At 43.4% G+C, this 27,681-nt stretch overlaps 1 protein-coding gene across 1 annotated transcript in view; it reads left to right on the forward strand.

The window, feature by feature from the left end:
• prickle2b (prickle homolog 2b) overlaps window positions 1–27,681 on the forward strand; it is a 61,094-nt gene that overhangs the window by 24,720 nt on the left and 8,693 nt on the right. The window lies entirely within an intron of this gene.

A 27,681-nucleotide genomic window follows, 5' to 3' on the forward strand; every position in this document is an offset into this window, starting at 1 on the left:
ACGTTGTTATAGAATACACTGAGCTTTCAGAACTCTTTTCAATCTTTCCTTCTCTATATGGGAATATTTCAACCCTGTTTTTTTGTTACTGTGCCTAGTGTTGCAACTCCCCTCCCCCCAAGTGACATACACACTCTCTCTCTCTCTCTCTCTCTCTCACACACACACACATACACACACACACACACACACACACACACAGAGTGGATACCACAGGCTGTGCCAAGGGCTTGAAGCCAGCAGGGTCTGGAGCAGAGGGGAGCAGTTTTTCCTGTCTTGGCTCATGGTCAGATTGTGGTTAAAATCAGGCTGTAGTTTTGCTCTCTGAAAAAGGGAAGCCTGGGCAGTTATAAGGCCATGAAACGACAACCAAACACAGAGATGATCTGTATATTAGGATGGATCGAAAGCTGTCTTTCGCCAAAACCTTGTTGTGGTTTGGAATGCTCTTTTCCTTTGGACTATATCAAGTTCAGATATCACACAGTCTCTGTCTAGACTAGAATTTCTTCTTCTTTTTGTCATTTTTCTACTTTTGGGAAGAAAGAATATCTCAAACAGCCCTTCAGTCGATGCCTCTCACTAAACAAATGGAAGGGGCATGTTTTCCTTCCTCTGCTTAGCCAACCGTTCGTGTAATGACTCTGGAATTCCATAGGATGGAGAATTTTCTAAAAGGGACTCTTGGATTGATCACAATGACATTCTATTATGCGCAAAACCTGTTAGCTCTAATTTTCAGCCTAACGGAACAGTCTTATGGAAGAGAAATGACGTTAACAGCTGAAATAGTCATTTTGTGCTGGGGGTTTTTTTTCCTTCCCCATTTCCCCCTCTTTTGCAAGTGAAACGAAATGAAATTGATTTTAATACTTGGGATTCACACCATTTTACTAGATTTCTCTATCAAAAGGCACACTTTGATTATATATTTTTTTTCTATTTCTTCACTCCTGTTTCATTATCTGTCTTCTACTAAGTTTTCATACGCTATAGCCTTCTCTCATCTCCTAGAAAATGTGAAATCGAAATCTAAGATGGGCTTTTCTCGTGTGTGACAAATTAGGCTCGTTTCCCAAAGTAGATCGAATTTATTTAAGTCGGTGACTTTGTCCAGCTCATTCACTAAGTACAGCGGCAGTTTTTTTTTGTTGTTTTTTTTGTGCTGTCCCCTGCTTCTGTCTCACCAGGGGACTTGTGATTGATTGATCACTTCAATTAGTGATGAAGTGGGACGAGATGAGTGAAATGGTAGGTGGGTGGAAAAGAGAAGGCATTTCTCTCCTTATTCACGGCACTCTCCTGCGACTGAATTTGCACTTTTTGAAACTTACCTAAGGCGCTTTCAACACTGTTCCATGAAAGCACATCGCAGTGCAGTCTAATGGGAGCGTCTTAGCCCGAACACTTCAAAGAGCCAGACTTCCCCACCAACACCCCCACCCCGCCAAAAAAAATAAAATAAATAAAATCAGACCAATCTCAGGCAGAAGACCACTACTCTGTGTATCCAGTGTGCATGAATTAGTTCAGGTCATTAAAGTTACATTCACTACTGTTGGATTATTATGTAACGTATTAATGATCATTATTTTCGTGTTATTTACCAAGTGTTTTGACCATCTCTGATACCATTATCGAACCTTCACAGAATGCACAGTTGAGGAACTCTTGGAGTTGTCCATGTTTCGTTACCGGGGAGCTAGGCTCCTATACGGTCACGTTTAGAGTCGTGCAGGCGTCTGTGGAATTTTTACTGCGGTTGAAGTTGGCGTGTTTGCTCTTAAAGGGGACGGCATGGGGAGATTGCGGTTCAGTGGAACACTGTCACATGGTTGGGGACACATTTCTCTATCGTTTCCATTCATCGAAGCCCTCTGTGGATTTATTATTGCGAGACTAGACGACAGGCTCCTAAACAGTAGGTGTATAGTGCAGGCAAGGCTGTAAAATGGATCACGTTATGGCCGCTGCACATAGCTGGATTGTTTTGGGGTGGGGTGGGGTGGGGTAAGATGGGGTTGGGGGGGGGGGGGCACAACACTGTGATATTCTGGTGATGAATGACTCTGTCTCTGCTGGCACCCACATACACAGGGATTGAGTTTCATTCTTCATTCAAGCTCTCGTTGGCAGACCGAGTGAGCGGTGCTACGTTTTGTTTTGGTGGTGATGGTTACCACCAGGACCTCAGTCACTCAAAGTTTACGACGTCTCAAGAGTTAAAGGGAGCTACTTTATATTTAGTTAGTTTTTTGATTTATTTTTGGATTCTTGATGATGTTTATTTTTGGAGGAGCCTGTAATTAAACGCAGACTTTTTTTTTTTTTTTTTTTCCCCTAACATGCCACTTTTTTTCTCCAAAGACTGTTTCTCTCAGATGGTGTCTGCAACGCTTTTGGGTCGTTATGGGCTTTTTCTCTCTTAGTGTGGTTGATTTTAATCAGACACTACTGCTGTGCTCTGATTGGCAGAGGGCCTTTGACTCATGACAGTACATGAGGCGGGGGGGGGGGGGGGGGGGGGAGTTGGGGAGGAGGGTGAGGCTAGGAGGTCATTTTTGGCAGAAGAGGCTGTCTGCTTAGCACTCAGCACTCTGATCAACTGTAGGCTGTATGCATTCCTCTAGAGTGTGTCTGCCTTCTCTTTCCCTCTCTCTCACTCCCTAGTTCTATTCCTTCATCAGCTCTGGCTCCTAATGGCTCTGAAGCCCGTTGCACACTGAAAGAGCAGAATACTCTGCAACTCTCAAAGCTCTTCGCTCTACATCCTCTATGTTTTTCTCTCTCTCTCTATTTCTTTCTCTCTCTCTCTCTCTCTCTGTTTTTTTTTTCTGCTCTTCAGTGCGCTGCAGATTTTTTCAATTACGGAGGCATTGAAAGTTTTTACCTCGGGCTATCACTCTGCAATGATTATCCCATGAACGCGTCTGTCTTCTGAGTCCTGCTCGGAAAACTCAGCTCAGTCACAGGGGCAGTGGTGAGTAACTTTCACACACCCGTACAGTTTTGTTTGGAGACACTGCTGGTACCTACACTAAAAGCTCTCTCTCACACACACGCACACACACACACACACCTTTTATTTTGTTAGTTTCTGTTAACAAAGCATTTTTTGGCACTTTTGTAGATTTTGTGCAATGCTTCCTAATTCCTTACTCCCAGTGTTCGTGAGTAACTGCTGCACTGACTGTTGTTTTTGCAATATTATGCTACAAAACGTAATTTTTCTCTGGTGAGGAGCGAGTCCCATTTCGTGCTAAATTGTAATTAGTCTTTGTTGAAACCTTTTTAGTTTTTGTAGGTGAGTCAGAGTCTCTGTCTACATGTGGTATGGGACAGGAAGTCCAGTTAGGATTTCTGCCCCCTTTTCTGAATCCTGTCCAGTCAGCGTGTCATAACCTGCCTTAGCATGTTGCTGGAGTAGTAATAGACAGACATTTTATCACAAAGAGATAGAGAGAGAGAGAGAGAGAGAGACATGGACAGAGAGAGAGAGAGAGAGAGAGAGAGAGACATGGACAGAGAGAGAGAGAGAGAGAGAGAGAAGGAAAAGCAAAGGAGCAGCAGCCTCCTGTCATCTCAGCTGTTGTGATTTAAGTAGACTGACAGCACACAAATCTTAAAGTATCTCACAGCTGTGCGACATGCCTTCTCTTTTATTTTTAACTTGCTATGGCTTTATTAGTCTACAGTGAGGACGGCACGACCAGTCTATTGTTCTGAGCTGAGTCAAAAAAAGAAAAAAAAGTAGCATCACGGTATGCGTTCATGTATCTGTGTGTCCACGGAAAGGTGTCTGCTCCTAAAACCAATGAAGGTTTAAATCACACAGACCGAGATAAGATGAACAGCGTATATTTCTTCAAGGTACAGAGCAGGGAGGCTTATCTCCATTGTCCATCTGGGTTAGTTCGTAAATCAGCGAAGCGCATTCCACACGCGCACGCTGTTGTCTTTGTTTATCACACCCTCGCGTGAACGGTCGGCAGCTAGCCTAGCAGGGAGGACATATCTGAACAGCTCAGCCTTTGGCATCCTGCACACACACACACACAAACACACACACACACACCCCTTTCCTGTCACACTGACCACAGCAGTCACCCTGCACCTGGACGCTTGCATTCCCATTGCCCCAGCCCTCTGTGACCTCCCTCTCACACTCTGGGAAGAGGTAGAACAGGGAGCCAACAGAATTGGAAAAAATAATCTGTGAGATTAGGCTCCCTGTGTGCTGTCCTCTGAAGACATTAAAACGGTCGGAGGGTCGTCCGGTGAACGGTCAGAGAACACAGGTCAGAGGTAAAAGTGATGAAAGAGGGGAGGTAGAGAAGGATAGATAGAGATTAATCCGTCCATGCTCCCTCTGTTTTTACTCTATCACACAGTCACTCTTAGCAGGATCAGCAGGCAGTGAATGTGGCCATTGATTTTTGGCGAGCGTGTGGGCGTCCCCCCCCCCGTGAATCTCCCCTGCTGCTTCCTCTATTTCCTGCTCTCACTGGCACAGCCAATCGATTCGGAGCATTGGTGTTGCTAAGAGCCTCAGCCACAGAGAGGGATCATTTACCATACAATTTTTTTTTTTTCCCAAAACGATGATTCACAACTTTTTCTTTCAATGTGTGATTGTTGCAGCTTTGTTCCATGCTGTGACAAGTCACACATCAGCTGTACTACATAGAAAGTACTGTACAGCATTTGGACATCTGACAAAAATCAATGCAAATGACGCAAGAAGTAAAGAAACTAGCATCCATGGCACTAAACCTTCTGCCCCTTCAAACTGTTCCATTCAGAGACTGTTCCGACACTTGAAAGTGTTGACTAAGTTTATCTTCCGTGTGTCTTGGGTGTAGTGTAGGGATCTGAACCTCATTCGAGAAGCTACGTCAAGCTATTTTTCATAAGGCATTTTATTAAATCAAAGAAATGTTTAATTACATTTGGCTTCCATTATATAGGTGTCAACAGTGTCAGATTGCTGTGCGCTCAGACACCTTCCCCCATCCTACTGTTCCCCCCGTGAGAATGCCAAAGAGGCGAGAGGACAGCCAAACAAACCAAGCTGCCACTCAACACTCAACTAGCCTTCTGCCTGATAGCACAGGCCATGGGAATAGCTATTCTGAGGACCTGTCTGTCAAAGCCAAGTGTTCTCATCCACTGCTCTATCACTCTAGAGATGGAGAAAGAGAAGAAAGGAGGGGGAAGCACAGTAGAAGAGGGGCCAAAAGGGAACAAGTTAGAGTCGATGGTATGCTTAAAAGAGATAAGTATGGAGGGATGAGAGTATAGGAAGTGATGAATGAGGTAAAAGGAGGCAGAGGGAGAGGCATTAGAGACGTCCTTGACTGACAGCCAAAGCACTCGGTGTGGTTTTTTTTTTTGGGCTTAATGTCCCAGTTTGTGTCAGTAAACCAAGAAACATTACTCTCAATCATCTACACCTCCCTCAAATCAGTCCAGCTAAAAGCACTCCCCAATAGTTTCTCTGATACTTGCAGAAAAGAACAAATACCAAAAGCATGTCACACATTTCCCATGCAAATTATAACAGTGACAAGCTAATATGATTTATTAACAAGTGTGTACTCCCATTGGTTACTGTGGTAATGTTACCCACATTTTCAGAGGCCGACAACGACGGAAATTAAATTAGGCAGCTCTGGGTTTCCCGAAGCATACACTCAATTAGATTCTTCCAGAGGTATTTGAATACCATATTACAACATTTGCATAGACTGAGGCGATGCAGAGCTGTTTTGAATGTAATTCATCTTCAAAGAGAAGACACAGATGTCACATTGTGTGGAAAGAGGTTTGCCAACATTAATTTTGGTGAGCCTGGCCGCCCATGTATGGATTCATAAAACATGAAAAGCTGTTTTTGAGTTTCATTGGAGGATTAGAGGCTTCAGATCTCCATAGTTAAGTTAATTAAAAGGTGACATGCACAGTTGAGTTATAGCATTAGCCCTGTTAATTGGCTTTTACTTGAGTCTGTTATTGCTTTGAGGTCCTTGATGTTCAAATTGGGACAGACTTTAGGGAACTTGGAAGATTTTTTTTTAACACAAGTTTTCCACGTCCTATGGAAACTTTTGAGGTTGAGGTCAACGCAGCCTCCATCTTCTACTAGAACATATCACCCAAAAAAAGGCACTTGGCAGACTTTGTCGTCATAATTACTCATGTTCTTGAGTGTGTGATTACGGATGGTTAAGGGTTGATCGAGATCATAGATCATCTCTGAGACACTGACAGGACCAGTGAAGCTGACCGCTTCGAGGCAGTTCTGCAGAGGTCATATGTTAATGCTTCCATGTCATACGTCATATGTCAGCGCAAAGTGAACAAATCCCAAAAGCATGTCTTCTGTCTGCAAGAGTCTGTGCTTCAGTCCCATCAGCACGTTGAATGGAGGCCAGTGGGGATGCACATTCTGACATTCTTACTTTTGACAGGGTCAGCTTAGTCTCAGATTCGTTGAGAAATGCCAGGATTTTAGCTATCATTTTTAGAGGGTTTGTGTGTGTGTGTTTGACACGAACAGACATTGTTATTAGCAGTCCTTTAAAATGGCTGGGAATGTGAGTGCCAAAGAGGCCAAGGTTAGCTTGGTGCTGAGGAGTGGAACAACATGCCCTGGATTTAGAACCATGTGAATTGCAGCCAAGCTCTGAGAGACTGGGACATGTAGAGAGAACAAATAAATGTCTAGCTAACTAAGTCACGCAGAGAGAGAACTTTCCACCGGCCCAGAGGGAGCCTTCATTTCCCCCCAGTGTCACTTTGAGGAACGGTGTCAGAGAACAACCATCTTCCTGCTTTGCTCATTTCAAAGTTTATAATGTTGAGTTGCTTTAAATACAGCCAAGGTTTGATTGGGATTGTAGATCATCCCATAAGCACTAGCTGTTCAGCGTCAGAGAAGACCTTAATGAGATACAGCAAAGCAGAGCAAAGCTTATGTGGGAACTAGCTGTGCTATCTATCACTGTAGTTATGGATTATCTTGTCTCGACGGGTAATAGTTTTGGGCACACTGGCTCTCTCTGCTGATTACAACATTGGTCAAACCAGTCACAGACCCTCACAGTGTGTGTCATAGAGAATTTTTTTTGACGCCTGAGGGTTTGGAGCTCACAAAGGCGTGAATGTCAAAGCGCCACCCTGCCGCTACCTGCGTCTGCCTCAGGGCCCCACAGTGCCCTCTCACTGTGAACAGGTGAGGTGAGCTCCTCTCTGGGGCGGTCCTGCTGACGAGGGGTAAAAAGGGAGGAGAAATGCACTGCAACAGAGCTTTGCATCAGCGCTGTCGTCAGTAACTGGATCAGTGCTCTTGCTGCAATGTTAGCTATGTGTGGCGAGTAGGACCTCCTTATGAGTACTTGAAAAGAGAGGAGGAGAGAGAGAGAGAGAGAGAGGAGGAGGAGAGAGAGAGAGACGGTTAGAGAGGGCAGACTGCCAACCTGTCCCAGGGGTGATGAATGAGGCCATAATGAAGTTTGTGTCCTCCTCTCCCTCTGACGGCAGAAAACCACAACCTTGGCAGCCAAGCACGTCACTTCTGTCACACCATAGGAGCGGAGCAGAACTCTTCTCCCTCTTCCTGTGCTGTTATCCATATAGCACAAGATGGCTCTAGCACTGAAAAGGAATTTTCATCAGTCATTCTTCAGAGTGACAGCACAGAATGTGTGGTCTGTTGTGAGACCTCTCCAACATGTATGCTTTTTTGTTACACCGGACCTGTGTGTTGGACTCGCAACAAAGCAAAACGCCTTTCTTAGCACCTTCGAATTATGAACAAGTGCAAGATTTTTAACAGTGTGGCGACCGCAGCCGCTGAAGCGTGGCCTCAGCCCGTACCTGAAGCAACAGCCTTGTGTGGATCTGTGAGGTACTGAAGGCTCTGGACAGTCAAAGCTGTCCTGTGAATTCCATAGCGGAGTGTAAATGAGGGAAGTTTGGCTGGAAGATTGTGCGAGGATGAGATGTTTCTCTTCCTGGAGCTCTGGTTATGTTGCGAACAGAAAGCCGTTGTTCTAGAGATGGCTCGCGGCATGTTCTGGAAGACCGTTGGCTGATGTTCAACCAGAGCTTCCTGCTCATATGTTAGCCGAGAGTCACAAAACAACACTTTGGTCTTGAGAGGGTTTTTTTTTTTTCCCTGTTGTTTTTATTTGATTTATTTTCCAGCCTCCCCCCCCCCCCCCCCCCCCCCCCCCCAGATCCTCAAACCGTTATTTGGGCTATATCTGTCCTAACAAAATGCTAAAATTTTTCAGAAAGACATTTTGTAGTGCACTAGAACGCTAGGTTATGATAAAGGGCAAGGGCATATTATTTTTCATATGCCCATGCGAGCCAGTCTCTGTATGGACTATGGTTTTCTTAGTTTCTAAATATTCCTGAACCCCTTGGAGATTCTTACGCTGTCATGCATCAGAGATTGGATAAAAGAACGTAGCAAAAAGTAGGACACCTTTTCAGAAAGAGAAAGGGAAAGAATTTCACACATAGACACGTGCGCGTATGCGGGGGCACACACACACACACACACACACACGCACGCACACACACACAGTGTGTCAGCACGGTCACAGTAAGGAGTCTGATGTAAAATGGAAGATGCTGATGTAAAGGCCATATGGATGTGTAGCTAAAGACTAGCCTTCTCACCGCTGACCATCTGGCCTAGTTCCAAGTACACACACACACACACACACACACACGTACACATACATCCATGCATACACACATATGTGTAGTGAGTTCCACAGATCCGGGTCTTTTTAAGCTGTACCCCCTCAAGCATAAATCTGACCACAACTTTACTGCACTGCAGTCGCAACTACAGTGTGGTTGATCCGGAATGCACTCTGCCAAGCTTTAGCTTTTTTTCCGCTGCATATTTGACGTCCACATTTGGAGAAACCATCTGTATTTTTGTTCCGTGTTGTTCTGTGGTGGCAGATTCATTGTTAGTGGCTTTGCTTTGGAAAATGAGTGGTGGCAAAGGCCTCATCGTACAGAGCTAGTGAGGGCATGACTGCTCCGCGACCTCCCTTATCCCTATGAGACCCGTACTTTGTGTCCCATCCCATTGCATTGATACGCACTATGAAGATACAAGTTCAAGCCTGGCCCAGTTTCATCCTGCCAGACAATCTGCCTAAGAAATCAGTTGGCTTTTGTTTTTGCATTTCTCTCTCTCTCTCTCTCTCTCTTCCTCTCTCTCTCTTTCTCTGTCTCTCTCTGTCTTTATCTATCTACCTCTTTCTCTCTTTCCTCTGTCTCAGGGACAGAAAATCATTTAGGAGCCATTTCCAAACAGGCTGAGGTCCGTAATTCCATCTAATTATTTTCCCAAATCCAGTGAGAGAGGCTCTCTGTGTCTGAGCAGCGGAGCAGAGTCAAGACTCTGTAGTCCTGTTAAACACTAAACCTCTCTTTCTGTGACATGACAAGCCTGTCCTCAGAGGAGAGAGTTTTGCCTCAGTCTCTCACCATCCGTCTTCACCACAGGGAATAAAGAGAAAAGACAATTCTAAGCTCTGTGGCTTTCACTAAAATATAACGTATGTTCATGTGTCACACTAGAGTCCGTTCTTTCTGAGGAGAACATTTGTGTGTGTGTGTGTGTGGGGGGGGGGGGGGGGGGGGTGGCATGTGTGTGGGGAAGGTGTGTGTATGTGTATGTGTATGTGTATGTGTTAGTGTGTGTGGGGATGGTGTGTGTGTGTGTGTGGGGACAGTGTGTATGTGTGTATGGGGACCGTGTGTGTGTGTGTGTGTGTGAGAGAGAGAGAGAACTCTGTGGGTGCTCTGAAAAGGTCACAGTGAGGCAGTGCTAAGAGCTGGTGCGTCTGTGGCTAATTATACTGTTTCTTTCAGCCTCTGTGCTCACCAGACTTCCTCACTGCTGTTTGAGAAACCTGGCTGTCTGTCAAATGGGAGAGGGCTCAGTTGGAATTAGAACCAGGGGTACCTTTAAGCCCCCCAAATCCCTCATTCACTGTACGTGAACATACACTCACACAAACAAATTCCTGCTGTCCTGGTAGTATTTTTATCACAACTAAGAACAAGGTACCACCAACAACTGCGACACTGGTATGACTAATTCATTTTTTTTTTTTTATCAACTTCTTCTCCTCTGACAGACTTGGCTCTGTGGTTTGGAGCACTGATGTAAGCACGAATACCCGGTTCTAGAATATTCACTAAGAATAGAATTATTAAATGCCTATTAGTTGTGGGGATAGTGCTGAATGTATGGTTTTACAAGCTTTTCTGCTGTGAAATTGAGGCTTCTCCCATCCCAATGGTATTGTTTTGCAGGTCTTGCTAAGCATTTATGAGCTAATTAAGGCTGGCCAAGGCTGCAACGATACTGATAAGGCTAGTCTTTGGCTCTGTTATTAATGTTATACGCTTGGCTGGGTCTCCACAAGGGCTCTGCAGCTCCATAGGTTTAATTGGAAGGATGGGGTCTGTTTTTTCCAGACCAGCAGTGTGTGTTTGTTTGTATGAGAGAGAGAGAGAGAGAGAGAGTTAGCCGTGGAAGTATGTTTTTCTGTTTTTCTTGGTGTATTGTCTAGAGTTTTGTATCGTGTATCGTTGTGTTTTGTTCACCTCTGTGCACGTTTCTGTGTGTTCCTTGGATCTGAGCGCTGTCGTTTATGTTCTTTTGTGCGTGTGTAAACGGATCCAAAGCTGTGCACGTGTGTAACTCCAGAAGCCTAGCCTGAACCTGACCCTTATCCCAGCCCAAAAGCCCCCTCGTTTCTGCGCTTCCAGCGTTTAAGCGGAGAAAATCGCCCGGACCACCTCGAAAACCTCCCGCAGTCACAACCACTTTCCATGACAACTAAGTCTGTTTCCGTGCCAGAGCGAAGCCTCTGGCGTTTATAAGCTTTTACTGCAGAGAACTTGAGCAAGATGAAAGTAATTACTCTTCTCTCGCTAATTATCTTAGTGTGCTTTGTCGTGTAGTTAATCTCGGCGTAATGTTTTTCACCACATTGAGTGAGGATTTGCTAAAGATGAATAGGATTTTCTCAGTTGTTTCCCTTTCTTTTCCTCTGCCTTTTTTTTAATTTTTTTTTTTGGTCTTGTTATTTTTTACTATAATGATGGTGCGATTATAGCGAACTGGCACTGTATATACATACAGCCCATTAGCTGTGTGGAATTCTCCGGCCAGTCTGCAGTCTGTGTTATTCCATTGTGTTTGTCGTGCCTCATCAGCTCTATTGAGAAATGTGAGTTGTCAGAGCCCTGTGAAATGGGTCTTGCTTTTACCAAGAAGGCATGAAAAAGACAGCTGTTTGTTCTGTCAGTGTGAAAGTGAGAGGAGAAAGTTTATTTGTTCTCTTTGCCCCCTCTCTCTCTCTCTTTCTCTCTCTCTCTCTCTCTCTCTCTCTCTGCTTTCTTGCCTCATCTCGTTACTTATCAGCTCCTGAAATCCACAGTGTCTGACTGCATCTGTTTAATAAAAGTAGGCAAATACAAAAAAGGGGGCACTCTGTTTGAAGCTGGACAACGACCTCAGACTTGTTGACTTTTAAATGTGTGGCTAGCCCTTTTTGTTAGCCTGAGAGAGTCCAGTGTGAGGGACTTCCTGAAGGAGGAGGAGGGGTCTGTTTGGGCGTTTTTTTTTTTTTTTTTTGGTTTTTTTTTTTAGACCTGTGGGGGTCCAGTGGGATAGTGAGGGGGAATGGGTGTTAATAGCTAAATTTCCTTCCTGTCTCTCTGCTGATGTCATCGAAATGACTCTTATCCCCCACATGGCACCGCATGTGGTTGAAAGTGTTCTGCCCACAAAACCACACGTTCATAATGGAAAACACGTTCTGCTGATTAATTGATTGCCTGTTTGGGCGCTGCTGCCTTTGCTTTTGTTTCAGACACTTTTTGTGCCCACTAACCTACGTCCATCACGCTAGCTTCTATTCACGCTTATCCCATCCTCTCTGCTAATCTCTATTTAGAAAACAGTAGGCAATAAATGACAAGAAGACTATAGCTTTATGAGATGAGACAGAAAATGGATCCCATACATGTTAAATTGGTCATGCTTCAGTGTGTAAACTTCAGGGCCAATACATTTCACAATCCCCTACTGTGTGTGTTTGGCACTGAATCGATTTGTTGAACTTTTTATTCGCATGGCTTATGTGGTCCCATGGCTTTTGTTTCCTCTCACCAAAATAAATGCTTTCCATTTGAAAACAATTACGTTCCTCCCCAAGCCCACGGTTTGCCCCTCAGCGTTCAGGGAAGGAACCCCTTCACTCAAAATGAGAGACATCAGGCTGAGGCCACGATGGCTCTCCTCTTCAAAATGATCCCGTAGTCTTTGTCATCCACGTAATCATCTGTTCAGTTTATACACACACACACACACACACACACACACACACACTCCCCTCCTACTGTCTCGCACACAGACAGTCGCGCGCTTGTAAAAACACAGCCACATAACCCCCTTCATATGTCTCACCTAACCCAAATCTGTCATATTTCTCATTAAAACAGAGACTTTGGCTGATATTAGATAATCATATTCTGTTCCCTTACCTATGATAACAAGCCTCGTCTTGGTCCTCAGATTGTCAGTGATGGAACTTCAGTATATTCTCGTGAGTGAAATGATCTGTCTGTTGGGTATTTAATAATCTGTTTGTACGTGAGTTTTTTTTCATATGCTGTGAGTTTTTTTTCATATGCTGTTTGTCAGAGGGCCGCTGTCGTTGCAAGCCGTTTTAATTTGACGAGTGATGGACTCATGGAATGAGTCATTCCTAGGTGCTGTTAACGTCATGTCTTGGCAATTAGCTGACTCTCTGTTATACTGGCACAGACAATATAAAGGACATGAAAATGAATCATAATATAATTGCTTTCCCTGTACAGGCCTATTTTTATAATATGAACATTTGTTATACTGAAGTTTTTTGATTATCAGCAATGCACGTAGCTTTGAATGTATCATTTGCGCTGTCTCCTTCTCTGGATTAGTAATAACTCGTGTGTGTGTGTGTGTCTCAAATGTAGTTAGAATATTTTGTATAGGAAATGTCATTGAAAACACGTAGGCCTACATTTATGTGGAATTGTTCATACAAACCATTGGTTTAACGCCTTAAAAACTGCCCGTTTCAGATGGCTTTTTTTTTCTTTTCCCTGAGCTAGTATCTGCTTCATTTGAAGAAAATGTGCAGTGAAATTACCGATGGATTTGACTCGAGTTTGGCGTGGCTCCCTCTCCCACACATCAGTAATGTAATCTCAACTCGGTAATCCATTTCTGTTTGGCACCCAGTAGAACTGGGTCCCTGGCCTCCGCCTGCCAAGTAGCTTTAACTCCATGTGCGAACACCAAGTGTGGTTTCAAGTGGGCTTTCCCCAAGTTGAAGAGCCGTCGTTTGTCGGGCCAACACAGGATCTCCAAAGTTTGCCCAGCCCGCCGGTCAGGGACGTGGCGAATTTCACTCCTGAGTTCTAAAATGGTAACGTACGGAGCCGAGGACCGCGGGTGTGAAGCGGATTGTCATCATCTCTCTGCTTTTTTTTTTTTTTTTTTTTGTTCCCGTTGGCAGACACCCACTGCTGCTCGCCGTGCATCTTTAGTCCACTGACAGATGAAAAATGATTTCCAAAAGGAAGGAAAGAATGAGATTCAGATGAGAGATGAACATGCTATCTGAAAAATAACTTCTTTGCAAAGGTCTACGGATTATAAAATGTACCATATGGGAGGTTTTGTGCATTGTTCAAGTCTTTTGCAACGTGCATAGTCTTGCAGCGTTGCAAAAAAAAAAAAAAAAAAAGCTGCTTACTTGTGTTATTTCAACAGAGAGAGATATTGGGGTGGAGATGGGGGGTGGAATGGGGGGGGGGGGGTGATCTGTTTCCTTTATTACCTCTGCTACCTGTGATATCCAGATTTCCACTGTAGCTGTGGAGGGACTGTGCACCATGGCTAAAAACTCACATCATAGTATGATTTGAAATTCACATGATCACAGTATGGAGTTTTTTGTAAAATAAATTAAAAGTATTTTGATTTGCTCACCTCACTCTCCTAACCCTCCGTTCCCCCATGCCTTTTAGCACAGGAGGAATTTAAAGCCTAAAGGTTTTGTACTGTCACAGTTATTCCCCCTTTGTTCTTATTGTATACAATCATCCACCTCTTTTATTCTTAAAGGCAACTGGGGTTCAGTGACTTACATTTGTAATGGCTTACATTTATAAACATGAAATCATTTTACTTTCATGCAAATAAACACAAAACCGGTATAAACGGTGGAGTAAAAGTCCCCGCAGTGGAGTGAATCTCTCTCCCTGTATGGTGTTGAACTGTTCCACCACCCAGCCCTAAGGCTACACAGACAAAAAGCCAGAGACAGCCTGCTCTAGTTCAGGAACACTAATCTTTCTATTATGTCCAAACAGCACTGCCATGTTGAGATGCTCCTGGTCTCGTCCTCTGTGGTTTTTTAGCGGCCGTGTTTATTATGAGATTAAACACTGGAATGACGTAACCGTTGGATTCAGAAACAGAAGCTCCGAGAACCACGGCTAAAACGTAAAGGGATCGGATCAATACGTGGCTCAGTGCCAGGTGTGTGACTCTCTAGGGGGTAGAACCAGAAGAGGGTTCTGAGACCTCCCCGAAACTGTATGTTGATTGAGTGAGAGGTGAGCTGAGTGAGAGGTGATTTAACGAAGGCCGGGGGCCGTGTCCGTTTTGGGAGCTCTTTCGGCCGTCTCGCCGCGGCCCTGCTCGTCTCAGTGACCCATCCTCTCAGTGCGGCGGCTGTCAGCGCGCCCGATGGATTGGCCGTGTGAAAAGTGCAGGCTCTTTGGCAGCTGGACCGCTGACCTCTACTTTCTCCTTGAGGCTGACTTCGCCTGCTGAGAGTGATGCATCTAGACTCTGTGTTCTTTTTTTCCTGGCACGCACGATCTCTGAGAACCACGCTAGCCCGCGTGCTAACGCTCACTTTTAGCCTCTATGTCCCCTTACAGTAACAAAGTTATTATTTAAAAATATTTTGACGTTTTTGTTTAGTTTGAGAAGAGAGTAGACCTTTAAAGTCTAACAGAAATGCTTTATTGATATGGGTGATATGTGTTCGAATTTAATACGTATTCTTAATGGAGCAGCTGGCTTTGTACGCGGTGGAGTACCGCACAGGGACAGCAGATGCAGAGAATCTTAACATTCGGTCTCTGTGCACTAGATGTGAATGGTAATGTGCAGTGATTAAACACTCCACCGGTAAGCCAATTCAACCTTTTCATCATGAATTAACGTCAACTCCTGTGTCAGTAGCCTTCAGGAAAAAAAAAAAAAAATACCCAAACGGGATCCAAGTCATGATTGTAGAAAATGGTACCACTGTGTATTTGCCTAATGCTTTTTCCATTCGAATTTTTTAGCTTGGCGGCTAGATTGTTACAATAACGCTGATCGTCGTAGTCAAATAAATCATTTAAATACGTTTGAGGCACACCTCAAAGTGAATAATATGTTTTAATTTCAGCCATAATTGACAGTATGTTTTTTTTTTCTCCTGTGAAAGCATCTCTCTCCCGCTATTTCTGTCTGTACGACGCCCACATGGTAGGGGGTAAAAAAATAGCACTGATCTGTCACTGCAGAATTACAGCATACCACTCCCTCATACACGTCTATACAGACAAATGAATGTTATTTCGGTTTTCAGCAACAACCCCCCCCCCCCCCCCCCCAGCAATTAGCAACAACAGAAAATAAAAAAGAAGCAGGTGTGTCTGTGTGTGCGCGTCCGTATGTTGTATGTCTTCGGGTCATTGTCTCACACAGATATTTGAACGCTGGAAATCTAGGCTTGTGGTTCATAACATATTGCCCTGGAGGTACTGTATTAAAACGATAGGGGTTATTGCGGACATACTCGCTGACTGTTCTCTGTGAGCCTCCAGCACCAGTATCGTTTCACACACACACACACACACACAAACACTGTTTGAACAAAGTCTCCCACAATCTCAGGGGCTGCTTTGAATAATCTCCATATATAATCACTAGCTTTGTGCGATGGGAGGAGATGACTGGAGCCGCTCCAGACGGTGGCACGATGAGAGCCTGGTTCCCATATGTGGGTCAGAGGCTGTGTGTGCGCGCGCGTCTCCGCCGTTAGCCGGGGTTCGGGTACCGGTCTGTTCTCTCCGTGCGAGCTCTGTTCTTTCTGGCAGGTTACACAGAGGAGAGTCTGTGCGCCGAGAGCCGCAGGAGCGGCGGGCGCCGGCTGGAGATAAACGTGCTGTGAAAAGCGTGCTAAGAGCACGGAAACGTGTGAAAGAGGCACGGCCCGGGATTTCTTCTCTCCTCCTCGCCCACCCCAATCTCTCACAGTTCAAATAAACATCTGAGAATGAGAGGCATGCATGCTACTAACAGCCCTGTGCCTGGCCCATTAATTGCTTTCATGGTGTCACACTAAGAGATTTCTTATGGCTTGAGTTATAAATAAACTGAAACAACTGAAGAGATTTAAGAGCCATAGTCTCCAAAGTGTGCGGAGAGATTTATGGAGATGCAGGAGTCTGCAGGATACATGTGTTAGACTGATGTGTGGTGATCTGAATGCCACAAGAGCTATACTGCGTCCTCTCCTCCATTCAGTCATCCAGCACAAGGTTATACCGCCAGAAAGGCTTACATGAGTCAGCTTACACTCCCACCCTATTTCTCTCTCTCTCTCTCTCTCTCTCTCTCCCTCTCTCCCCCCCCCCCTCTCTGTCTCTCTCTCTCTCTTTCTCTCTCTCTCTCTGCCCCCCCTCTCTCTTTCTCTCTCGCTCGCTCATATTCTCTATTTGTATTTAAAAACTTGGATATGAGTCAGAAGTGGAGAGCAGAGATGTGTGTATAAGAGAGTGCAATTTCCTTACAGCAGTCACTCTGTAGTCAGCTCTATCCAGAATACCTGGGGTCATGAATCTCAATACACTATCCATAAAAGCATTGGGGTCGTGTTCTTTGTCAGAGAAGAAAACAAGTAACCTGTTCAGAATCTCCTTGAAATGTCAGTCCCCCTCCTGATAGAAATCCATAAATCATCCAGAGCCTTTGGCAGCATCGCCATGGAACCGTGGAACTTGCATTGACATTTCGGGGCGTCATCTGCTGATCATCAGTTGCGGTTTGTTGGGGGAAGTTTCAACATTGAAGTGAGCAAGTGAAGAAATATCGTTTTGGAAGAGAATTTCATTTCTCTTCGAGAGGAAACGCTGTTGATCGATGAAGCTGCCTCTTCCCATGCTCTTCGTCGTGGGGGGTAATCCTTTCTTTTTATATGTGGCCATTTATCTGAATAAGGGTGCACAGTGATCAATACGTCTTATGGTCAGATTGGAATTGAATCCCTCTTTTCTGTTTTCTGTACTGTTCCAACTTTGTATCTTCACCTCTCTCAACTGCATTGTGATTTACCATAGGCTATATTTAGTTCCCTTTGGGCAAAGGAAAATGTATTCCCATGCAGTTTTTCTTGTCTTTTATTCTGCCACCATCAATAATTAAATCCATTATTGTTCTATCGTGAAATGTAAAATTGAAAGCACATTTTCCTGCCTGATGGTTATAAACAAAAACATAATCGTAGTAATCGTATTAAGGTTCTTCTCATCTTTTTTAACCTGTAACTGAATAGTTTTATATTATTAGTTGATGCGTGTGTCACAGATTACATACAGACTTTATTTCAACGTTCTGTCTTTTTAAGGAGGAAAGGTCTTTCATGTGTGGGAGTTATATCTGATCAACTTGTTGGCAACAGCTCAACGAGTAGACTCCTTCCGAAGAACTCATTTGAGATCCTCCCAGCTAACCTGAGGCTATCATGGCTGATTACCCTCTTGTCCGATTTTCTGATATTTGCTGTTATAAATCAAACAGTGGTATTTAAAGCCCGGTCCAGAGGTAATATTTCCCTGAAGATGAATGAAAATATGTCTAGGCTTTGTCTGTCCTGCAGCAGGAAGCCTCTGCAGTTCATTGTGGGCTGGGGTCACACCCTCCCTGATAATGCATTTAGCAGACTACAGGACCTTGCTAAAGACAAAACTGCTTTCTCTTTTTCTCTCTCTCTCTCTCTCTGTCTCTCTCTCTGCACGTATGTATGCATCTGCATAGATGTGTTTGTATTTAAAAAAGAGACTTGTTAAGATTTGTGGTTGTGTTATTCCCGAAAGGACCATCCTTCAAAACAGTTCTTTCAGTGTTCCTTCAGTTCTTTCAGTACCGTTACCAAGATTACTGTGGGCTGCTCTAAAATGGTACTGGTTCAATTTTTGGTTCGGATTTGTAAATCTGAAACGTAGCAGCATAAGCAGAGCACTGTGTCCATCAGTAAACCCTGCAGTATACTGGTCAGAGCTATGTCAGGCCTTGCACTGTTTGAATGAACACTCTTTGGTTGGTGCAGGCTTCCCAAACTAAATATTTAAACAGGGCATACTTGAGCGAGAGTTTATTTAACTTAAACGTCGGATTGCAGGTTTTAAACCATTACAAGTTGCTTTGGAGAATCTAGAGCACCACCCAGGTGATTTTCCTTAAGAGAGAGGATAATCAGAGACATCGTTTCTGTTTGTTTCATTTGGACGCTGTTTCTTTTTTTTTTTTTAAATTAAAAGTCTAGATAATCACACGCATTTTTGTTGTAATGTTATAGTAATGAATAAGCAGTGCTCCGGTTATTGAAAAGTCACTTATCTTAATCTGCGTTTCATATTTTGTTTTTATATTTCGTGTCACTGTACGCTGATTGTTAAGACGTATAAAATTGGCATTTGCTCATCTGCCTCCTTTTAACCTTTATTATATTCGCATTTATTGATTGCTCTTGTCATTATGAACTGTATGAGTAATAAAGTAATGACATTTTTTCTAGCAGAGGACTATGTACCATCAATGCTAGCCATTGCTCTGTGGATTGTGTTCTTGGCTAAGAATGAATGGTACACTAACTCAGTCAGTAAATGGCCACCGGATGTCTGGTGTGGGAGGTTTGGCGAGCTACGGTTCATTGAACAAGCCCACTCAGATATTTCTGCTTGAGAGACCAGGTTTATATGTGTGCTGGTGCTCTGTGTAAGAGAGAGAAAGGCTTCTTAAAATAGATGCTTTGAATCGATGATTCACCAACGCAGTGTTACTGAGCGATCAGCACAGTCGCATTGACCGTTCTGTCTAAATTTAGAGCTAATGTATTGTTCTCTCTGTAAATACCCGTGCTCTTTACGAAATATCAAAAATAATTGCTCGGAATGGAAATGGTCTGTTATGACATCAGTCGTTCGTTTCGTCAGTACCTGGAATGTCATCTTTCATGGTTATTTAGGATCCTCTCCCTATCTGTCATACTGTCACATCCAAGCAAATGTGACCCACTTCCGTTTAGAATCAGAACTTTCACGCGGGTCCACACTCATTCTGGATAATGAGGGAGTCCTGCATAGCGTGATTGTCAGCCCCAGAGACGTGGCAGATCTGCTTTAAATGGATACTCTGATAGATGTGGGCTAGCAGCATGGTTTTTTTTTTTCCCAGAGTGAAGAGAACTTGTCTAAGTGGGCCAGGAGGGGCAGAAATAGCCTGCCCCCCCCCCCCCCCTAAAAAGTACCGTTCCACAAGGTCATCCCAAAGCCCTCCACACCACAAACAGAAACAGCAGGACCTTAATGAATTACACAGTGCTCACATAGTTAGGCAGGCTGACAGAAAATAGTTAACTGACGAGCAAATTCCATTTCCAGCTAGTCTGTCTCATTATACTGCCGCTCCTTAAAAAAAAAAAAATGCAATTTCACCCCTCAAATCATATAGTTAATCCACTTAATTTTGGGCATAGAGTGAAAAAAATGAGCATTTTCATATTATTACATGCGGATTCTCAGCAGAATGGCTGCGCATTTGCTTACCACTTTAAAAAAAAGAATCTTCTGGAAAGGTTTGATAATGACATGGCAATTTTTTTTTCCAGATTTTTTTTCTTCCCTTTACACGAGCGCTCTCATATAGAAAATCAACCTGGAGGGAAGGGAAGTTGATTCCGATATTTTAATTTGAGCCCTACCCTGTCTCAAAGAGGAATTTGGTTATCTCGTCTTGAGGTCAGACCAGAAAAGGAATTCTCCTCAGCAGGCAGCTGTTCAGTAGGGACACAGATGCCCTGGTGTTGACTTAGAACGATAGCCATCAGCGTTTTCCCACTTGAAAGCGGAGGTGGGGCTGATTATAAAGCATAAAAATATAAAAATGCAACTGTAAGGCATTTTTAATCCATCTCATGATAATCACAGAATACTGTATGGTGGAAGAAAAAGAGAAATGTGCTCTTTTTTTGTTGGTGATTTTCTCAACATTACTTAGTCTCTTGTGCCTTTCATCTTTGAAGTTAGTACCATATTAGGCAATGCTCTCAAATGTGCAACATTGCCCCCCCCCCCCCCACCCCGTATCACTGAATCAAAATTGCCATATCTTGAACAAATGTTTATTTCATAATCAATTTATGTATTTACAGAAGGGTGAAATCCCATGTATGTAAACGTCTAGTAAACCCATATTTTAAAGTATGTTCTTTTTTTTTTTAAGTCACCAAGCCACTCTTTCATATTGAAACCCAATAAATGTAATCCCCAGAAAAAATTCCTCTGAAAGGGAACCTAAAAGTGTGTATGATTTTCAGGGCTGATGCCGGTTTGGCATGTAAAGTAACGCAGGCCTCTGCCGAGTGCCCACATTCTGTGGCTGTGAGGCGTGGGGAGCTGTCACTTGCTGTTACTCTGTAAGGCCCTAAGCACGGGGCCAAGGGTAATGGATACTCTTGTGTTTTGAAGAGGTTTGGACCATTCAGTCATGTTAAATGAGAAGTGTGTGTGTGTGTGTGTGTGAGAGAGAGAGAGAGAGAGTGAGTGGGGGTGTGTGTGAGAGAGAGAGAGTGAGTGTGGGTCGGGGGGGGGGGGGGGGGGGTGTGGAGGAGACACACCCCCATTCCTGACTCCTGATCCACATAACTGATATCATTCTGTTGTCATGGGACCCGTTAGGATTTTAAGATTTATAATTCGTGTTAATAGGCAATATTGCGCGGACCGCGAAGGTTTTTTTTTTTTTTTTTGGCCTCTTTGCAACCTAGGGTAAAAGCAGGCTTTTGATGTGAATAAACGCAAGTATTGATTTACTCGCCCACTCCTTCCACTCTACTGCCACATGCGGTTTCCCTTTGCTATCAACCATAAATCACTCAGAGCCTTTTCATTTGTAATACATTCACACTAAGATGTTCAGACATATTTCCTTGGTTCTTGTTAAGTAACCAAATTAGCTGGTACTTAAAGCAGCTTTAGACACATTTGACGTTAATTCCGGACACAAGCTCAAGTGGCATTATAAGCTTAATGCTATCCAAGTGTTTTCAACATTAGAGACAATCTAAAATAGTTCTGAGAAAATAATCGACAGAGGGAGAGCAATTCAGTCCTTAAATTTGCGAGTTAGTCTGGAGTGCGAGATTGTTTTTACATATATAAATTGTTCAAACCTGAGCTTGTGTATCCTCACATAATGAACCTGAAATGTTGGAATCCGTGAAGTAAAACAAAATTCTTCGGGGGTTCGTTGACATAAGACTAGATCGATAAGGATGTATGACTGTAGAGATTTTTCTTCTTGTGCCTGTCTTTTTGTAAATTACTTCCAATTAGGCAATGAAACGTTTCTACGCGTTATATGACTGTGAGCATTCTAGAGGAGATCTAAGAGGAGAGGAGAGGAAGTGCATTTCTCATCAGATAAGACTCCTAAAGAAAACACTGTAAACAGATTTGAAGTGAGGTGTCGGTGTACAGACTGAATGAAGTGACCTATATTCATGAGCTGTATCCGGGCAGCTCGAGTTCTCTCTCGTATCACTATTTGTTAAGGAGGACGAAGCAGCAGCAACCAGCGACGCCAACGCTATTCTGTTTGTATTGTGTTTGATTTCAAATTGTATTCTGTGTAGCTGTGCAGCTTAGTTGGAATTGCTGAATTTATTTAATAGACAGTGACTTTAAGTTTTGCGTTTGTATTAAAGTTTTCAGAGGATTCTGTTTGAAATCTCTACAACAGTTTTCACAGTTTATGCCTTGCCCCGCTGCTCCCTCTGTTTTTGTCCCGCTGTATTGCGCGCATGACTCCGGGGCAATATAATGCAGGGAAATTGACTGACTTGCATCTAAATGATTCCAAAACACCAGCCATTCAAGAAGCTAATTGGACCAATGTTAGGACGCTGACTTGCTGACATCATGGACTTACCGTCCCTACGGCTGTGCGGGCAGTATTCACAGTCTTCGCTACCCATCCGATAGAAAGCCACTGCGTCCTTACCTTAAGAAGGGATCGGAGGCAGTACAGTTTGAGTAAACTAGATGCAAAGCTGTTTCGTGTAATGGCTTTTATTCTGCCACGAGAACTATTGTGGAGGCAGCACTCGAACACTGCAACGATGACGTCCAAAAACAGCAAAAGTTGAGACTGACTTTTGACTATTTCCTTCCAAGAATCCGGGTGGTCTGTGAATTTGTTTGCGCAGGGGGTGTACAAAGACGTGCGGATTGGGTTGTAGAGCTGCCGTTTGAAGTGTCACTCGGACGGAGAAAAGTGAGAGTAAGAAGAATACAAATATTTCTGTGGACTGAAAGTGGCTTGAAAGACTGGAAATGTGGAAAGCGTTTATGAAAATCTGTCAGTATGTGGAGAAACGTCAAGCTCTCTGAACCACATTCTTGGTAAAAGGTAAGGATACGTGTCTATTTAATCATTCTGTAGCCTACTTAAAGACGTTTTCGCGAGTTAATAACATACTTTTCAAGTTGGCGAGTTCTTATTTTCTTGCTCCACAGTTGTGGTTCAGGACCACGATAATTCACTGTACAAGTGAATGCAAAAGTGCACGTCGGATGGATAAATGATTTGTTGTTACATTGTACGTATGTGAAACGTGTCATGGAGTGGCTGACTTCAATACAACAAGAAAAGGAAAAGAGCTTAATTTGCACCGTTTTACTTATTTGCCACATAGCAATAACAAGCGGGTCTGTCATGCAGGTCTTCTTTTCATTGTCATTTGTGTGTTTTTATTGGTATGAGCTTCGTTTTCTGCCATTACCCCACGGAACCACGGCTTCTCTTGAGAAAAATCCAGAGATAGGTATCGGTTCTTTATTCGAGGTTACTTTTTCAAGCCACGCTTTATTTAGCCTGATATAATTTTTTATGCTGCTTTGACATGGTCCTTTTGACCTGCAACTGCTAGCTAGATTAGTCTTTGTTTTGCTGCGTTGCCGCGCTGGTCTAACAGACCCTAGGATTGATCGAGTCAGGACCGGTCACTTTGGATTAACATATGAACGGACTAACTGGAGAATAATGCGACTTCAGCAGCTGGCCGTAAACCCGCAGGGTGACCGGGATACGTTTCTGCCGCGTCGACATAGACATCATCCCGAAAAAACTTGAATTGCCCACGTTATCGAGCCTCTTAAGATATTACGTCGGTCATAATCAGTCTCCTTCTAACATAGAGTTAATTAAATCAATATTGTTCTTATTCCCTGCATCTTTTCATTTACTGTTTTTTTAACAATTGATTTATTTACCAGTCATAGTCCATACATCATTACATTAGACCTTCAATCTTTCCACAGTTGCAGTTGCAGAGTAGCTAGTGTCTTTCTCAGTATCACTGAGCTTTCTGATGATTTGTACAGATGGGAAATTTAGATCCCCTAAGCTTTCTTTTAAGTTTTTTCTCTCCCCATGAATGCACTGAAAAAAAATGAAACCCTGTTTCACTCTTTTCATGGGGTGGTGTAAATTCTTCACTGCCACAAAACATATCGTGGAAGATAAGCAAACACTTCGGCCTATGAATATGTAATATGATCATCACAGCAGGAAAGCACATTTAGTGGAAAAGCATCTTCACCAGCAAAATGTTACGTAAATCCAAAGTGTTTTCTCTTTCTCTCTCTCTCTCTCTCTCTCTCTCTCTCTCTCTCTCTCTCTCTCTCCCTCTCTCCTGCCCACACAGAACCTGCTCTATTCAGACAAGATTGTAGGTGAAAGGCATGATTTTCTTTATATGCTTGGTGAGACTAAATGCCCCTCAGCCTAATTCTGCTATGATGAATTAAGTGCTTGATCTTTGCTGGTGGTGCATATGCTGTATCTGGGCACAGGTGCTGGGGGAAGAAAATATTGGAGGATTATGATTTATGGAAGCAGGTGGGCAAAGGCCAGATGTCCTCCCGTCAAGACATATTTGATTGGTTTACCATAATTCCTTGCTATTAACAAGCCCATTTGCAGTCTTGATACAAGACAAGATTTAATTCAATCCCATTTAGCAGTAATTACCATCTTAATGGCACCGTTTCTAACCTTACCAACGCATCACAACACACTGTTTCACCGTGTAGTCTGCTCCATTTCAAAAATCAGAAATTTAATAACGCCGACTTTTAAAGGTTCAACGATAGCTTCAAAAACAATAGTTGATGCCCCCTTCCACTCCTTTTGGAAAACATACAGGGGAAAACAAAAGCCAAAAAAAAAAGAACAGAAAAATTGGCTGCTGCCTGCACCCAGCTGTTCAGAGTTCCTCCCCTCAGAACTGCCCTTTAAGGATGTTGTTTAATCCATCCGGAATGATGCCATGGAAAAGCCAGAGCAGGTCTGTGAGCCTACTTGTAGAGGACAGGCTGGTACTAAGGAATGCTCTTGAAAACCACATCAAACCCAATTTTCACGGCCCTGGAATACATGGCACTAGAATGTTAGATGACAATGCTTCATGTGTCACGCTTTGGGCTAGTATTAAAGGCTTTGGCACGGATAAAACTGTCGAAGGACAGCTTGTTTTCAGACGCCGTGTTTCTCTCTCTCAGGCTAGTCGCAACTTCACATCTGCTGTTGTTAGGATGATTTGGAGATGCAATCATTAACCCTGTCTGGTAAATAATTAGCTGCTGGAATCATGGATCAGTAGGATTCCTGTCCAGTCAGATACCTCTTAATCACAAGAGGCTTCCCTAGCAACGCTGACAGTAAGATTCCTGCTTTGAAGTTGCCATAATGAAAAATGAAGTCATATTTAAAGGGTTAAAGTGGTTGTCTCCCTGTTCTCTTGAATATTCTTGGTCCTTAAAAAGAAATTAGTAATGAACACAGCGCTTTCAGTTTTTCTTAATAGAAAGCATGTTGGATAGATTATGACCAGAATATGATGTGGTATTGTAGTGGGAAATCCCACTCATATGCGAAGTACTGTAAATCACTTTGGAGAGGTTGGGGGTGGGGGGGTGGGGGGTTCATAGAATTCCGCCTTTCCAAATCCAACCTGGCCCAGAGAGAGGAGCCTTCTTGGAAGTGAATTTCCTCGTTAACTCTTATCTAGTCTATACATCTGGACAGTTTCGAAACACTTCTAAGATCCCCCAAAAGCACTGCCTTCTGTCACTCAAAAGGAGAAACACGAAGGTAAGCGTAAAGGTTTTACAGTTCCCTGAACTTTCTCATAACGTTCCTAGTGGATTCAGATAAAAAAAAAAAAAATGCTTTTCACAGTAAGTGTTCTCAAGGTTATTTTTAACCTTTGTCTCCAAGCTTATTTTCTGTCTGAGAGGAGATGAAGTCGAATCACAGGGTTGAGATGAAATGTAACTTTTTTGGCTGAATATTTTATTTGCCCTCTGAATCATCTCTCTGTTTGAACAGCATGTCGCGCCTGTAATAGACGGGGCGTCTTGTCCTGTTAACCATGCATACATTAGTAATTATGGTGAGCAACAGTGTGTTGATGAGAGGACATTCTTCCCCCAGGCTATGCTGTCATGCCACGATGATGTGATTATTTTTTATGCTCTTCTTTGCTGTCTGGTTTAAAAGGCCTGTCAGAAAGTTGCTAACTTTGTCCACAGTATTCAATATTCATGAATGCCTTATCGTAGGGTTTCAGTATGTACAACTCCTTTAATATTAATGCACATAACTCGTGAGCCTCATCCTCAAATACTACAGGTAGATCGTCTTGGCTCAAGGTTGTGTTTTGCAGTTTTAGAGTAAACCGTTTTGCGTCTTGCACAATTAGGTCTTCTTCCCCAACTATCTTTCACCAGATTAACACCATGCATAAGATCCTGACTCAGTGGGTCAATCCGTTAACACCTTACGTGACAACCTGCTTCTCACAGTCAACTATTATCGTGGTTGTAATTTTTTAAGGTCTCGATACTTTATGGGATGTATGCCACAATGAGGCCCTGTATGTGCCTTAGTTTTGCGTAATTTAGTGGGGAATGCCAAAATATATACACACATGAAAATTGTTTACAAAGCAACAGTTTGGAAAAATGGAGGGATGTGGTTTTTTGATTGATGCTTCAAAGCTGATTTGTGGTTTTTACACATCGAGGGATGAGCTGCTCTGGCAAATGGCTTGTATAGGATTGACCGAACTTTAACTGTGTGTCCAGCGAAAAAGAGCGCGGTTTGTCAGTCAAAGTTCCAGTCCCGGGCTTTGATACACCACAGCCTGTCAGGCATCTCAGGCGGTAATGGGATTTGCCGTAAGCGGGCGGTTTGTTTTCTCTGCCTTTGGGGCAAGAGAGGTTAGTAAATCTGACCAACTGGCTCTGTACTTTCAGGATGAGGTTTGGCAAAAGGGGTTCTGGCTCTGTCTGCTCGGTTGGATACTAACCAGACACAAGTTGACTCAATATATGACTGCTGAGTTTGTTTTCTGATGTCATCAATCACAGGATGTGTTAGGTTATGCTGGAATCTGGAGCCCCTCCACTTCATAACCAAATGTGGCCATGCTGACTTGTCCACTAACAATGAGATAGAGGGAGTGTGGGGGGGTGCAGAAAACCCAGGGAGAAGCAGAGGGGAGGGAGAGCTATAAAGATTTGCTATAACTGGAGACATACTTGTTTTCCTCCTGTGGGCTTGTTAGTTTTCTCTATGGTACCAAATTGTCCCATTCTCATTAGTTTTAGTATATCAAGTTCATCGTGCTCTGGACTTATAAAACTCTCCGAAATGATCTATTAAAGGACTCATGAAGTTTAGAACGGTGTTCTGTATTTCCCATAAATGTGCCCAGCAGCGGTTAGCCAGTAGTATATCTTCTGCACTGAGGCGTGACGTGACTGATCTCTCATTGGCTCCGTTGATCATTATGTCCTCAGTCTCATTACACTGAGGACCTGAGGGACAGAATATCACTAACATTCATTCGCTAACTGAGACCCATCGAGAGGAAAGAAGGCAGTGACCTTTATCCCCTAAACGTGCATTTTTTCCCCCTTCACATGCCACATACGCTCTCTCTCTTTTTTTTTTTTTTCATGAGGTGAAGTTCAAAACAAAGGTAAACATTACGGCCTGATTCTCGTCTCTTCCCAAAACGTTCTGACTCTGAAACACTGCCTGTGCGTAGGCATCAGAGCACCTCCTACTGGTTAACTTTAATGCTCCGTCATTTTCCTTTAGCAAATATATGATTATCAGTGATGAAGTTCGTGATATCATTGATGAGAGGTTATGTCTTTTAGAGG

This window comes from Chanos chanos, chromosome 6 (assembly GCF_902362185.1).
Source record: "Chanos chanos chromosome 6, fChaCha1.1, whole genome shotgun sequence".
Classification (NCBI taxonomy): domain Eukaryota; kingdom Metazoa; phylum Chordata; class Actinopteri; order Gonorynchiformes; family Chanidae; genus Chanos; species Chanos chanos.